Source organism: Octopus bimaculoides, chromosome 16 (genome assembly GCF_046866305.1).
Source record: "Octopus bimaculoides isolate indiv1 chromosome 16, ASM4686630v1, whole genome shotgun sequence".
Lineage (NCBI taxonomy): Eukaryota > Metazoa > Mollusca > Cephalopoda > Octopoda > Octopodidae > Octopus > Octopus bimaculoides.
Window position 1 is genome coordinate 25,158,519 of NC_142943.1, and position 14,611 is coordinate 25,173,129.

Genomic DNA, 14,611 nt, shown 5'->3' on the forward strand with positions numbered 1-14,611 from the left:
ATATAGGCACGAGCATTCGCCACTAGCATCTCAAGCCGCCCGGGAACCGCATCAACTGATTTCATCAAGAACTCTTATGGGATAGAAGACATAACTTCTCGTATTCGCTCTTCAAGTTCTTCCAAAGTCGTTGGTTTGGTAGAATAGACTTACTCCTTTAACCAACCCCAAAGAAAAAATCACAGGGTGTTAAATCAGGGCTTCCAGCTGACCAATCATGCGGACTTCGACGACCCATCCATCTCTCAGGGAAGTGGGCATTCGGCCATTCACGAACAACAAAAGCAAAATTTAGAGGAGCGCCATCTTGCATAAGGATCAAATCTTTAATATTCTGTCAAGTACTGATAACTGGTCAAATTTCATCTTGCAGCATGGTGAGGTACCTTTTGGCATTCATAGTATTGGAAAGGATGAAAAGACCCACAATCCTGTCTGAAGTCATTCCACACCATACAGTTACCTTGCGCCAATTCTGCATTTTTCAGGCTACAGTAGAAGACACTTGCCCAAGGTAACACGCATACAGACTGAACTCGGAACTATGTGGTTGGGAAGCAAGCTTCTTACCTCACAACCACGCCTGCCCCTATACATAGATATATATCCCTCTATCCCCCTCTCTTTCTGTGTGTGTGTGTGTATATATATATATATATATATATATATATATATATATATATATATATACAGACATTCACACACATATACACACCCATACATATATATATATATACATATTTACAGACATTTTGTTGGACGGTCGTTGACTGTTCAGGAGTTCATCCGCCCTTTGACAGGTCTTATTTTTCGTCCTGCAGGGTGTCCAACAACACCCTCCTCACCAAGCAAGCCTGGTGGGATTGCCAGTTTAGTCGCCGACGACCCGACCATGCAACAGGTTGTACTGGATTACATGTTACCAGTAGCACTGAAGAGCGACCTGACATAAATATGTATATATGAATAATTTTAATTTTATATATATACTATTTTTTATCTTTTATATTTTATTTATATATATTTAAAAAATTTTTTTTTTTTTTTATGAGCTGCTCCACATCGGTCACCGGAGTGATATTTGTTCACTTTACAGAGTGTCTGAGTGTCGGTTAGGTGTCTGGAATGGGACGGCTTACCTCATGGGCAGGTAGAAGCTCTTTAACCTTGGTTGGTAATCTACCTAGGAGAAGGAAATCTCCGAAATAAAACCTGAGGCCTTGGAAATTCCTGGTTTTGTCAATTCTCTTGTCACACCGGTGAAAGTCTTCTTGGGCTAATAAGTGGGGGTAGTGCAGTGCAAGCTACACCCACTAAAAATTATTCATCTGCACAGGTACTTCCTGTACTCCAAATCTTAGTAAAATCATTCAATTGGTTGGTTGGCAGAAACCTAAAAATGCACCTGTAACTTATTTTAAAATGTCTGAAACAAATTCAGTAAATGGCAAAAAAGGCTTGGGAACATCAGGGGAACAGGTCTGGCCCGGCAGGTGTCCCAGTGTATCACAGGCTGGACCCGGTCGTCATCCTGCCACTGTGGTCAAACAGTCCTCAAGAAAAAGTAAAAATAAACATCGTTTGAATTTTGGCTGTTGGAATGTGCGCACACTTCTTGATGATAATTTCACGAAGAGGCCAGAAAGGCGTACTGCACTTATTGCATGTGAGCTAAAGAAATATTCCCTTGATATAGTTGCTCTCTCTGAAACTCGTCTCTCTGGTGAGGGTCAAGTAATGGAATCTGCTTATGGATATACTATCTTCTGGAAAGGCCTACCTAAGGGTCAGCGTAGAGAATCTGGTGTTGGGTTTGCTCTCAAGAATACATTAGTGTCCTCCATTGCAGAGCTTCCAAGTGGTATATCTGACCGGATCATGTCATGCCGTATCAAACTGACAAAAGGTAGGTTTCTTACCGTTGTCAGTATTTATGCACCAACAATGTCCTATTCTGAGGAAACTGTGGGACAGTTTTATGACAATCTAGCAAGATTATTGAGGAAAGTACCAATTTCTGACAAGCTAGTCATTTTGGGAGATTTCAATGCAAGAGTTGGAAGGGACTATGTTTCATGGCCTGTTTTAGGTCGACATGGGATTGGAAAATGCAATAGAAATGGAGTAGCTCTTTTGACGTTTTGTACTGAGAATGATCTGGTTGTCACCAACACTCTGTTTAAGCAGAAAAATAAATATAAAGCCACCTGGATGCACCCAAGATCTAAGCACTGGCATCTCATAGATTATATTTTGATTAGGAAATGTGATATGAAAGACGTTTCTAGCGTTCGGGTCATGAGAGGGGCAGAGAGCTGGACTGACCATCATCTACTGCGTGGCAAAATAGATTTTTCGATAAAACCTAAAAACCGACAGTCTGGTCCTAAGATACCCAAAAAGTTAAACGTTGCAAACTTTAAATTATCAAGCAACTTGCAAAGATTCCACGACGCTATAGAAAGTATTAATCTTGACCCAAACAATTTATGGGAAGATTTCAAAACAAAAGTATTTCAGGCTGCAAGTTCGTCAGTGGGATTTAAATCTCATAAATCCAGAGATTGGTTCTCAGATAGATCAGTAGAAATTCATGATCTACTTTTAGAAAAACAAAACTTAGGCAATACACTGCTCTCTCAGTCATTGAATCCCAACTCAAATGAAACTTACAGAAAGCTGAAAAGGAGGGTGCAAACTGCTCTAAGGAAAATTAAACAGGAATGGTGGAATGATAGGGCAAAAGGGGCACAAGAAGCAGCTGATAGAAATGATGCCAGTTGTTTGTATTCTTATGTTAGGGAGGTATATGGTCCAAAATCTTCTTCAGTAGCTCCAGTGAGAACAGAAGATGGATGTTTTCTTCTGACTGACACCGCTTCTATTCATAAGCGTTGGGTAGAACATTTCTCTGCACTTTTGAATAGACCATCATCCGTTAATATGAGGACGATAGAAAAAATTGAACAACTTCCAGTTATAGAAGAGATGGCATCTGAACCAACTCTAAATGACATTTATTTAGCTATGAATAAGCTGAATAACAACAAGTCTCCAGGATCTGATGGAATCTGTGCAGAAGTCTTGAAATATGGGGGTGACAAAATGATGGAACTCTTAAATATTTTAATGTGTCACTGTTGGAGAAGTGAGAAAGTGCCTCAAGACTGGATTGATGCCATTCTTGTCTCCTTATATAAATCGGGGCCAAAGGATCTGTGTGGTAATTTTCGTGGGATTTCCCTTTTGTCTGTGGTTGGAAAGGTGCTCGCCCGCATTTTGTTAGAATGTTTAAATACCTTTATAGTTCCAAGTATGGTGTCTGAGTCTCAGTGTGGTTTTCGTTCCTCCAGGGGCACAGCTGATTGTATCTTTACTGTCAGACAATTACAGGAGAAGTGCATTGAACAGAATCTTGCTCTGTACCATTGCTTTGTTGATTTGAGCAAAACATTCGATACTGTTAATCGAAGTGCTCTGTGGCTAATTCTGGGGAAAATTGGTTGCCCAGAAAAGTTTATAAACATGGTCAAGGCTTTGCATCAGGATATGAGAGCTAGGGTTAATTTTGGTGGTAGGCTTTCTGAATCTTTTGCTGTGGAAAATGGAGTAAAGCAGGGAGACCTTGATGCACCCACCCTCTTTGCAATATACTTTGCCGTTGTGGTGTCACATTCCTTTCAAAACTCTGAGGAGGGTATCTACATAAAATATCGAACAACGGGGAATGTTTTTAATTTGACCCGACTGAAGTTTAAAACGAAGGTTTTTACTTCACTTATTAGGGAAATTTTGTATGCTGACGATTGCGATCTGGTTAGTCATTCTGAATCGGGTCTGCAATCCCTTGTATCTGCATTTGATGCAGCTTGTGATGATTTTGGCCTGACCATCAATCTGAAAAAAACAGTTGTGATGTATCAACCTGCGTATGGTGCTGTTTGTAACCTCCCTAAAATTTTTGTTAAGGGAAAGTTACTTGAGGTTGTCAATTCATTTGTCTACCTGGGAAGCTCTGTTCAAGATGATGGAAATCTTGATACGGAAATACACCTGCGAATTCAAAGGGCAGCAAAAGCATTTGGTGGCTTGGAGTCACGCGTCTGGCGCCAGCGACATATAAATAACAATACAAAGCTGGCTCTTTACAAATCATTTGTCTTAACATCCCTATTGTACTCCTGTGAAACTTGGACCTGTTATGAAAGGCATTTTAAAATGTTAGAAAAATTCCACCAAAAATGCCTTCCTCATATTTTAAGAATTAAATGGAATTCTTTTACTCCAAACACAGATATCCTTGCATCTGCAGGCATCCCCTCAATTAAAGCCATGATTTTGAGGAACCAATTGAGATGGTGTGGCCATATTGTTCGAATGGCAGATGAACGCATGCCGAAACAGCTGTTTTATGGTGAGCTTGCAGAGGGGAAACGTTATCGGCATAAACCTAAAAAAAGGTTTAAGGATGGCATAAGGACTGCTATGAAGTCAATTGGAATGGCTCCAAAAGATATAGAAATCCTCGCTTCAGATCGAGTTGGATGGCGAACAAGGGTGTGGAGTGGAGTGAAAGCATTTGAAGAGGCCAGGATGATGCAAGCAGGGCTCAAGAGATATTTAAGGAAAAATGTAAAGACTGAGAAGGTGAATGACAAGGACCTTTTTGTGTGCACAGTCTGTGACAGACCATCTCTGTCCTTGGCTGGCCTCAAATCTCACCTGCGAACCCATGGAAAACAAACCTCATCCAGCTATTCTGATTATATGTCTGTGCACACGTTTGAATGTGGTGTGTGCCAGAGGGTTTGCAAATCCAATGGGGGTCTTAAAAGACATGTTAGGATCCACAATGAGCAGAACTTACTTGCAGGTATTGGTAGTGCAAATCAGAGGTGCAATATGTGTGGGTGTTTTTTCAAAACACTGTCTGGTTTAAAAAGTCACATCAGACGCCATGAAAGGGCTAAGGTGTAGGTGCAGGAGGTGGTCAAACTCTGTTTAAGGAGTAGACAACCACCATATATATATATATATATATATATATATATATATTTATACATATACATACATACATACATACATACATACATATATATATATATATATATATATATATATATATATATATATATATATATATATATATATATATATATATATATATATATATATATATATATATATATATATATATATATAAATATACACACACATGTATATATATATATATATATATATATATATATATATATATATTGTGTCCACCTGCTAATTCTTTTCGTTCTTGGACTCCCCAAGCTTCGCACGTACATCTTCGCCTCTCCAGTTCGTGCTTCACAGCGTTCAATATACACATACTTCTCCACGTCTGGCTGTATAACCTTTTCTGTTTGTTTATTTCACCGTTTCGTTTTCCTGTCTTGTTTTCCGTCCGCCACTATCCTCCATGGAACAAATTTAATTTGTGTCCGTGGGAAGAGCCATTTTAACGATGCGTCCTGCCCTAACTCTTCGAAACACCAGTGCTTTAATGGTGGCAGCTGATGAAGGATATGTTCTCTATGTGACCTTCATGTTTTTTGTACCTTGGTTATCTTTTTGTCCATGTTTTTTTGCAACGTCATGTACCCAGATGTGTATCTATATGTACATGTAGATGAAGGTATGTATATACATGTACATATATATGCATATATTCATATATATATATATATATATATATATATATATATATATATATATATATATATATATATATATATATGCTTGCACACATACACACACACACACACACATCTACATACATTCGTACAAATACTATGCGAGTATTTACTAGCTTCTTATCATAAAGTTTGGTCAAGCAGAGGTGTGGTGGAGACATTTGCTGAAGGTGTGGCGTCTTGTGATCTAGTAAGGAGCCATATGGTTAAAGACACAGTCTCAGTCTGTTGCCCACCTCCATCACCACACACACGCACCTTACAGACCATTCTTCTTGGACAATGTAATCCCGTTCCGATTAGACGTTCTAATCCCCACATTCCTTTTCTTGTGTTCTTCGCAGTGAACGTTTAACGTTGCTTTTCCTGAGCTTTCCGTTCTTGCTTACTGCTGTCATTCTTTCTTATTTTGGCAACTGCCGTTGTTTATTGCTAGCGCTGCTGCTGCTGCTGCAGGTGTTGCTGCAGTAGTTACGTTTGCTGCTGTTCTTTTAGCTATTAACGTTAGCGTTTTTTCTTCGTTACCGTTGTCGTCGTTGCTGCCGTTGCAGCAGCAGCAGCAATAGCAGCAACAGCAGCAGCAGCAATAGTAGTAGTAGTAGTAGTAGTAGTAGTAGTAGTATAAGTAGTATTAGTAGTAGTTGTAGTAGTAGTAGTAGTAGTAGTAGTAGTAGTAGTAGTAGTAGTAGTAGTAGTAGTAGTAGTAGTAGTGGTTCTATTGTTATTGTGTTTGTCATAGTAATTATTATTGTCACTGATATTAACGTTGCAGTCGTGGATGTTTCTGTTATTGTTTTATCCTTGCTCCTGCTATCAAGTTGTTGTTGTTGTTAATAGTAGTAGTAGTAGTAGTAGTAGTAGTAGTAGTAGTAGTAGTGGTGATGGAAGTGGCGGTGCCGCTCGTGTTTATACTTTTAGACGTAAAATATAGAGCAAAAGAAAGCACTTTTATGTACGTTGTGCTGCATGTATGAGTGTCTCTCTAATTTAAATACGAGTGTTCACTGCCACTGGTGTAGGAAATCTATTGTTGTATAAGAGGCGGGTGCTGAAACGTTCCTGGCTTTAAGGGTATCGTGAAAGGCCCGGCTGATGGTCCAACCTTCTGAGTTCTTTTACAGGGCTTAGAAAAACTGAAGGACCATTGCAATAAGTGCGTGAATATGTGCGGCGAATATGTTGAATAAAATCATAATTAACTGATCCTCCTGTATTTTCTTTCACCCAAGACCAGGAACCTTTCAGCCTCGTCCCCATACATAGGTTAGTGTGCTGGATCTTTTATCGTTTATCTTTTATTTGTTTCAGTCATTAGACTGCGTCCATGCTGGGGCATCGCCTTAGAGAATTTTTAGTCGACCCCAGTAAGTAATCTTTTTTATCCACCATTCCGGTGTTCACAAACACACACACACACACACACACATACACACACACACACACACACACACACACACACACACACACACACACAGACGATGGTTTCCTTTCTGTTTCCGTCTACCAAATCCACTCACGCGGCTTTGGCCGGCCTGAAGCTACAGTAGAAGACACTTGTGCCCAAGGCGCCACGCAAAGAGAGTCTGAACCAAGAACCATATTGTTAGGAGCAAGCTTGTTACCAGACAGCTACGCCTTTGAGACTAATTAAACAAATTATTAGTGTTCAACTAAACATGTGTGCTAAATATGCTATATCACTTGACTGTCTAAAATAAACGGAATCTACTGTTCTAGAAATGTGTGTAACATGTGTAACTGACTAAATTAGATATTAATGTTAAACATGTATAAGTACAATAAGCTGAAAGTCCATGTTATTGTTTTTTACTTGTTGGTCATGGCGTATGAGTCCAACACACAAATGTGTATTGGACTAACACAAAGACTGAAACACGGATATGGAATTAGCTGTTTTTGTTGCTATTTAGCTTGAAATAGGCTTTGTTCGACCAGGGCATGGATCATTTGTTTGTTTGTTTTTCAGGACCCTACCAGACTCTGGCTACATTATCCAATGTGTTCTTAATTTCTTAATGCTTTTTAGACGGCGGAATGTGATGTTTGGTGGATTCTGTCTACTATTTCTAGCAGGTCAATCGACTGTATAGAAACTCTTTATTAGTTTCAGTCACTGGATTGTGACTACTCTGGGATACCACATCAAAAGCTACCCTCGGTTACATCACTCCAGCAGTAAATTTATCCACTCACACTTTGCTTATTAAACTCAGTTCGATAAAACCAAAGTGTACCTGGGCATGATTTGAACTCAGATCGTAAACACGTAATCAAATGCCACATAATTTCTATTAGGTTGTCAAGAAAGTTCTTGCAGAATTTTTAATCTTGGTTTTAAATGATGTATTTTCAAATTAATTTTCGTTAAATTACTTCGATTTTATATATCATTTTAAAGCCCGTTTTCCGCTCTATCTAATCGTGTTACTCTTTTTCTTTTTGAATAATTAGGCCATTTTTTCCGGAACGTTGAATACGACATGGACAAAAAGCAAATTCGCACAATTTTCTTATTCCAGTTCAAGCTAGGCCGAAAGCTGCTGAAACAGCTCGCGATATCAACGATGCGTTTGGCCCAGGAACTACTAATGAATGTACAGCACAATGGAAATTTCGTAGCAGTGACGAGAGTCTTGAAGATGATAAGCGTAGTGGTCTGATGTTGACAACGATCAACTAAGAGCCTTAGTGGAAGCCAATCCACGTACAACTGTTCCACGTACAACTTGCTTCTGAATTAGACGTAACGTATACGACAATTTCCAACCACTTGAAAGAGATTGGAATAACAAAAATACTTGAGAAATGGGTGCAGCACGAATTGAACGACAAAAAAAACAAAAAACAAAACAAAAAAAACTACGTTTTGAAATGTCGTCTTTCCTTCTCTTACGCAACAAGAACGACCCGTTTCTCGACCGGACTGTGACTTGCAATGAAAAGTGAATTCTTTACGACAACCGACGATACTCAGCTCTGTGGTTGGACAACGACGAAGCTCCACGGCACTTCTCGAAGCCAAAGTTGCACCAAAAGAAGGTCATGGTGGCTGTTTGGTGGTCTGTGGCCGGTCTCATCCATCACAGCTTTTTGGTTCCAAGCAAAACCATTACGGCGGAGGAGTACTGTCAGCAAATGGATGAAATGCATAAGAAACTCCGACAACAGCCAGCATTGGTCAATAGAAAAGGATCAATTCTTCTCCACGACAACGCTCAGTGGCACGTCGCACAACTGACCCTGCAGAAGTTGAACAAATCGGGCTACGAAACTCTGCCTCATCCGCCATACTCTTCAGACCTCTCGCCTAACGACTACTACTTTTTCAAGCATCTCGACAACTTCCCGCGTGAGAAATGTTACAAAAAACCAAGACGATGCCAAGCACGCCTTCAGCGGCTTCATCGCCACCAGAACGCAGGATTTTTATGCTACTGGCATAAATAAACTTGTTTCGCGTTTGCAAAAGTGTGTTAATTCTGGTGTTTATTTTGATTAATAAAGTTTTGGTTGAGCCGAGATATGTGCATCTGAATTTAAAGGTTAAAAACCGCAAGAACTTTCTTGACAACCTAATATATTTTTCGTCTCCCTACACGTATTCATTATTATGAAAATAATTGTGTCAGCATGTATATGTGCACGCATGTGTGTGTGTGTGAGGGTGTAAGCGTATGTATGTATGTATGTCTATACAGGGTATTCGGACTAAATTTGACAATATACATAAAAGAAAAAGGGAACACAATATTCCATCAAAAAATAAAAGTATTTTTAAAAACTTTAAAAGATATCAACTAGATTAAGGCTTGGAGTTTAATCAAAGTAGCCGCTCACAACTTCCATCACAGTCTAACCGGAGCCTGGTGCATGTGTTCCTCACTATGGTCCTGAGAAGATCTTCGAACACCTTGAACTTGACCTGGTGTCTTTCTCAACTGTGTACCATAAATAGCAATTGGAGGAAATTAAGCGGCCAGAAATTGGGGCTGGTGAAGTCGTATAAATTCTGCAACATCTGACTCTTTCCGGAGATATGGCAAAGAGCGGAATCCTGCTACGAAACATATGGCCGTCAGCAGCAACCCTCCCCAGCAACGGTTTATCTACAGTCTCCAACAGCCTCACATGACCGTCTGCATTGAGCCTAAGGTCCCACTCAAAGAAGTGGGGATGCATTCCGACGTGTGGGCGAAGTCAGAATGCTTGCTGTGTGTCCCCTTCCTGCTGGTTTCGTAGTCTCTGCAATTGCTGTCCATGTCACGTCTTACGGCCTTAACATTGTTCTGAGCAGTAATCATGATGTTGGGAGTTTGATACCACTGTGTGTGTGTGTACGTGTGCCTGTATGTATGTATGTATGTATGTATGTATGTATGTATGTATGTATGTGTGTATGTATGTAAATACGCATGCAAGCATGTATGTACGAAAACGAAAATGACAACTGAGCTGCATCCAATGATTCTATGATCTTACAATTTCTTGCACTATATCTGTGTATGTAACTGCCAACAAACTGCTAAAAGAAATTCTCAAGGGGCAGGCATTCGGTGCGTGTGTACGTGCACCTGTGCATGTGTGTGTTTGAGCATATTTATGGAATATATATGCATTATTGGTCATACACACACAAACATAATCGATAACATAGTCAGGTAGATAAACGCATATATATAGATTATCTATATATCCATCTTTCTATCACTCTCATTCTCACTTCCTCGCTCTCTCTCTCTCTCTCTCTCTCTCTCTCTCTCTCTCTATATATATATATATATATATATATATATATATATATATATGGGAGAATATACAAAAAATAACAACAGACGAGGACAGGTGGTGTAAATAACAAAAGTATATATTAGTATGACGCTCGGGAATACGGAAAGTCTTTGACGTTTCGAGCTACGCTCTTCAACAGAAAGAATACGGAGACAAGGAGAAAAACACGGAGAAAAAAATTGAATAGTGTTCAGTCAACGGTCAATCATAATAATGGCCGATCATAACAATGACTGACCGGAAGTTAGAAATTCTTATTTCAGGAGAGCTAAGAAAGGGGGAGATAACAAACGGTGATCGGGAACGAGGGGCTGTGTGTGGGAGGTAGACTGCTGGTGATCTTGACGTATGTAGTGTGAAAATGGGGGAAGGGAGAAAGGGAGAAAGTAGTTGGTCAGTTGTAGTGTGTGCGTGGTGTGATGCGAGGGTATTGGTGTGGTGTGATGTGAGGGTGTTGGGAGGTGGGGAAGGCATGGGTGGAGTGTGGGGTAGAGGTAGGGGTATGTGGGTAGGGTGGGGTATGTGGGTAGGGGTGGGTGGTGGGTGTAAGGAATTGGATGGGGTGGAGTGGGAAGGTAGAGTAGGAGTGTGTTGGGGTGTGGTGGGATGAGCTTATGAGGGGGTGTTGACGAGGAGGGAGAAGGGGAAGGTGGATGTAAGAGAGGGGGAAGATGGGTATGGGAGGGGAGAGGAAGAGAGGAGAGAGGGTGGGTATAAGAGAGGGAAGGGGGATTGAGAGAGGGGGAAGGTGGGTATGGGGGGAGAAAGAGGGGAAGGTGGGTATGGGGGGAGAAAGAGAGGAAGAGAAAGAGAGTGAGAGAGAGGGAAGAGGGGTATGGGGGGAAGAAGAAAGGAAGAGAAAGAGAGTGAGAGAGAGGGGAAGAGAGTGAGAGTAAGGGTGAGAGAGTAAGAGAGTAAGAGTGTAGAGAGTAGGAGAGTAAGAGTGTAGAGAGTAAGAGTGAGAGAGGGGGAGTACGGGAGAGGGGGGAGGGGAGAGAGAGGGGGGGAGTACGAGAGAAGAGAGTGAGAGAGAGTAAGAGAGAGGAGAGAAAGAGGAGTGAAAGAGTAGGAGAGTAAGAGTGTAGAGAGTAAGAGTGAGAGAGGGGGGAGTACGAGAGAAGAGAGTGAGAGAGAGTAAGAGAGAGGAGAGAAAGAGTAGGGGTGAAGAGAAGTGGGAGTGGAGAGAAGTATGAAGAGAGGTGAAGAGACGTACAAAGAAGTAGGAGTCGGAGCAGGAGGTGGGGGAGGGGAGATATGGGTGGTAGGAGGGAGGGTGGGGGAGAGAGACAGGAGGAGGGGGTTAGATGAAGAGTGGAGGGGAGTTGAGCCCATGTGGCGCAAAGGAGCGAAGATAGAAGATTAATCCCTGTTCACGGCGCAAACGGGAGTCCGGATGGCCCCTGTGCATGGACAATCCAAACACAGACAGGTGTTGCCGCAAGGAGTGGCCGGCAGAACGGAAGTGGCGTGACACCGGGGTGTCATTGCCGACGTTGATATCTCGGAGGTGTTCCGCGAATCGGTCGGCCAGGCGCCGCCCCGTTTGTCCGATGTACAGGGATTGGCAGAGAGAGAGCAGGAGAGGCAATATATGATGTTGGTAGACGTGCAGGTGAAGGAGTCGGTGATGCGATAGGGTCGGTGATGGGGGCTGGTGAGGAGGGTGGTGTTGGAGAGGTAAGGGCAAGTGCGGCAGCGTGGGCGGGAGCAGGGGAACGAGCCAGGTTGGGAGGTTGGGTTGGGGAAGAAGCTGTGGACCAAGAGGTCCCGTAGGTTGTGGGCTCGTTTGAAGGAGGGGAGGGGTCGATTAGGGAAGATGTGGGAGGTGGAGGGGTCGGACTGGAGGCGCCGAAAAGCACGGAGAATGGAGCGTTGGAGGGGTAGGGTGGTGGGATGGTAGGTGAGGGCAAAAGGGAGGCGGGAAACGGCAGGGCGGGTTCGGGGGGAGAGAGCAGATGCACGGTCCACAGAACGTGCTCTGGCAAGGGCGGTGTGGATGGTGGTGGGTGGATATCCACGCAGGCTAAAGTGGTGAGCCATGAGTTGAGACTGAGTCTCAAAGTCATGGCTGTCGCTACAAAGTCTGCGTAGACGGAGGAATTGGGAATAGGGGATGGAAAGTTTTGTGTGTCTAGGGTGGGAGGAGGAGAAGTTGAGATAGGAGTGTGAGTCTGTGTGTTTGTAGTGGATGGAGGTGCTAAGGGCGGAGTGGAGGATGCTGACCGAAATGTCGAGAAAGGGGACAGAGGTGTCAGAGACAGTACAGGAGAAGTGGAGGGCAGGATGGAAAGATTGAACGAAAGAGAGGAACGAGTCAAGATGTTCGCGGGAGAGAGAGGTGGCACCGATACAGTCGTCGATATACCGACCGTATAGTTCGGGAGTGGGACCAGTGAAACTGGAGAATATTTGGGCCTCAACATAACCAACGAAGAGGTTCGCGTAGTTGGGGCCCATTCTCATATATATATATATATATATATATATATATATATATATATATATAATACGATACAAGATAATTTAATTGAGTTAAGGCAATTGGATCCAACCCCAAATCAAGAATTCTTCAAAGTTGACATGTCGTTAAAGAAATCGTCTGAGAGTCCGGGGAGAAGACTGAAAGAAAGACATGTTTCAGCGAAAGTAAGCGTCATCAGAACAGCATTTGTCCTATCTTCTGTTCAGCAGAGGAGAGAGATATAGTCCACGTACAATGTATAAATGAAACGGAAAGGATCTAAGAGATATAGACCAAGATGGCTAGTGACATTTGCTTGAACAATGTAGACTAATGGAGGTATATCAAATGACACAGAAGACAAATTGAAATTATCTAATTATCTCCATGTCGAGAGAGGGCAAACCAATTGCTTGGTGGCAATTGGTAGCATGTGTGCTATATACATAAATATACATAAATACAATCATATATATATATACATAAGTAACTTCTTAAATACATTTACATATACACACACACACAGATATATATATTCCGGCACATACTGGCATAATTGCATATATGCATTCATAAAGAGAAATATATGCAGAACCAGATAATACCTACCTACCTACCTACCTACCTACCTACCTACCTACCTACCTACCTACCTACCTACCTACATACATACATACATACATACATACATTCAAATGCTGGAGCAAAGTATGGCTGAACTTGGGGTTTGGTGGAGAGAATGCCAAACTTCAATTCATATGCTAGAAATGATCACGATATCCAGGATTATTTTGTGGGTTTGATAAAGTTTAGTACCAGAAAGTGGTTAGTGGTTTCTTTCCAGGTCGTGGAACTTCAATCACACAGACGTACGCGCACACGCACGCACGCACGCACACACATGCGCTCACATACGCACACGAATGGTAAATGGAGATAGCAAGTGAAATCTATGCATTACTTGTGATCCATGTGTGTTGGATTTTTCAGTTATTACCCACCAATTCTTAATGTTTCATGGTCCAAAGTGCGGTTAACATCTGTTTAAATCTGGAATGAATTTTACTGTTTTGCATTTCTTCTTTTAAAATGCTGCGAGAAATATGGATAATCTCCATGAAATTGTTAAATCTGACATTTTTGTAGAGAATGATGGTTAGAACCGTGTCTTTATGAATAGCGCAGTATATATTGATGGATTGGAGTTATTTTATTGAGGTGTGTTGTGGCTGTGCTCGTTGTCATAGTGTTTAAAGAGAATATAATGAAGTTTCCTGTGCATCATGTTTTGACGGTTCTCTGTTTATGGGAAATTTGAAGTTGACAATCGATAGAGTGGAACATCTTCGAACCAACGAAAAGCGTAGAGGCATTCTCTACGCAAATCTTCGATTTACCAGAGATATCAATCAAATTCTCTTTCAAAATAAACCGTAAAATAGAAAGGATGCATTAGATAATACCATTCTGAAAAAGATAGGATGGTTACGACTGAAGCACCTCTGATTTTAGGGAAGAATGGAACAGTCTCTGACGTTTCGAGCCTCCGCTCTTCGACAGAAAGGAGTGAGAGGAAAAAATGGAGAGAGAACGAAAAAAAAAAAAAAACGAGAGAGAA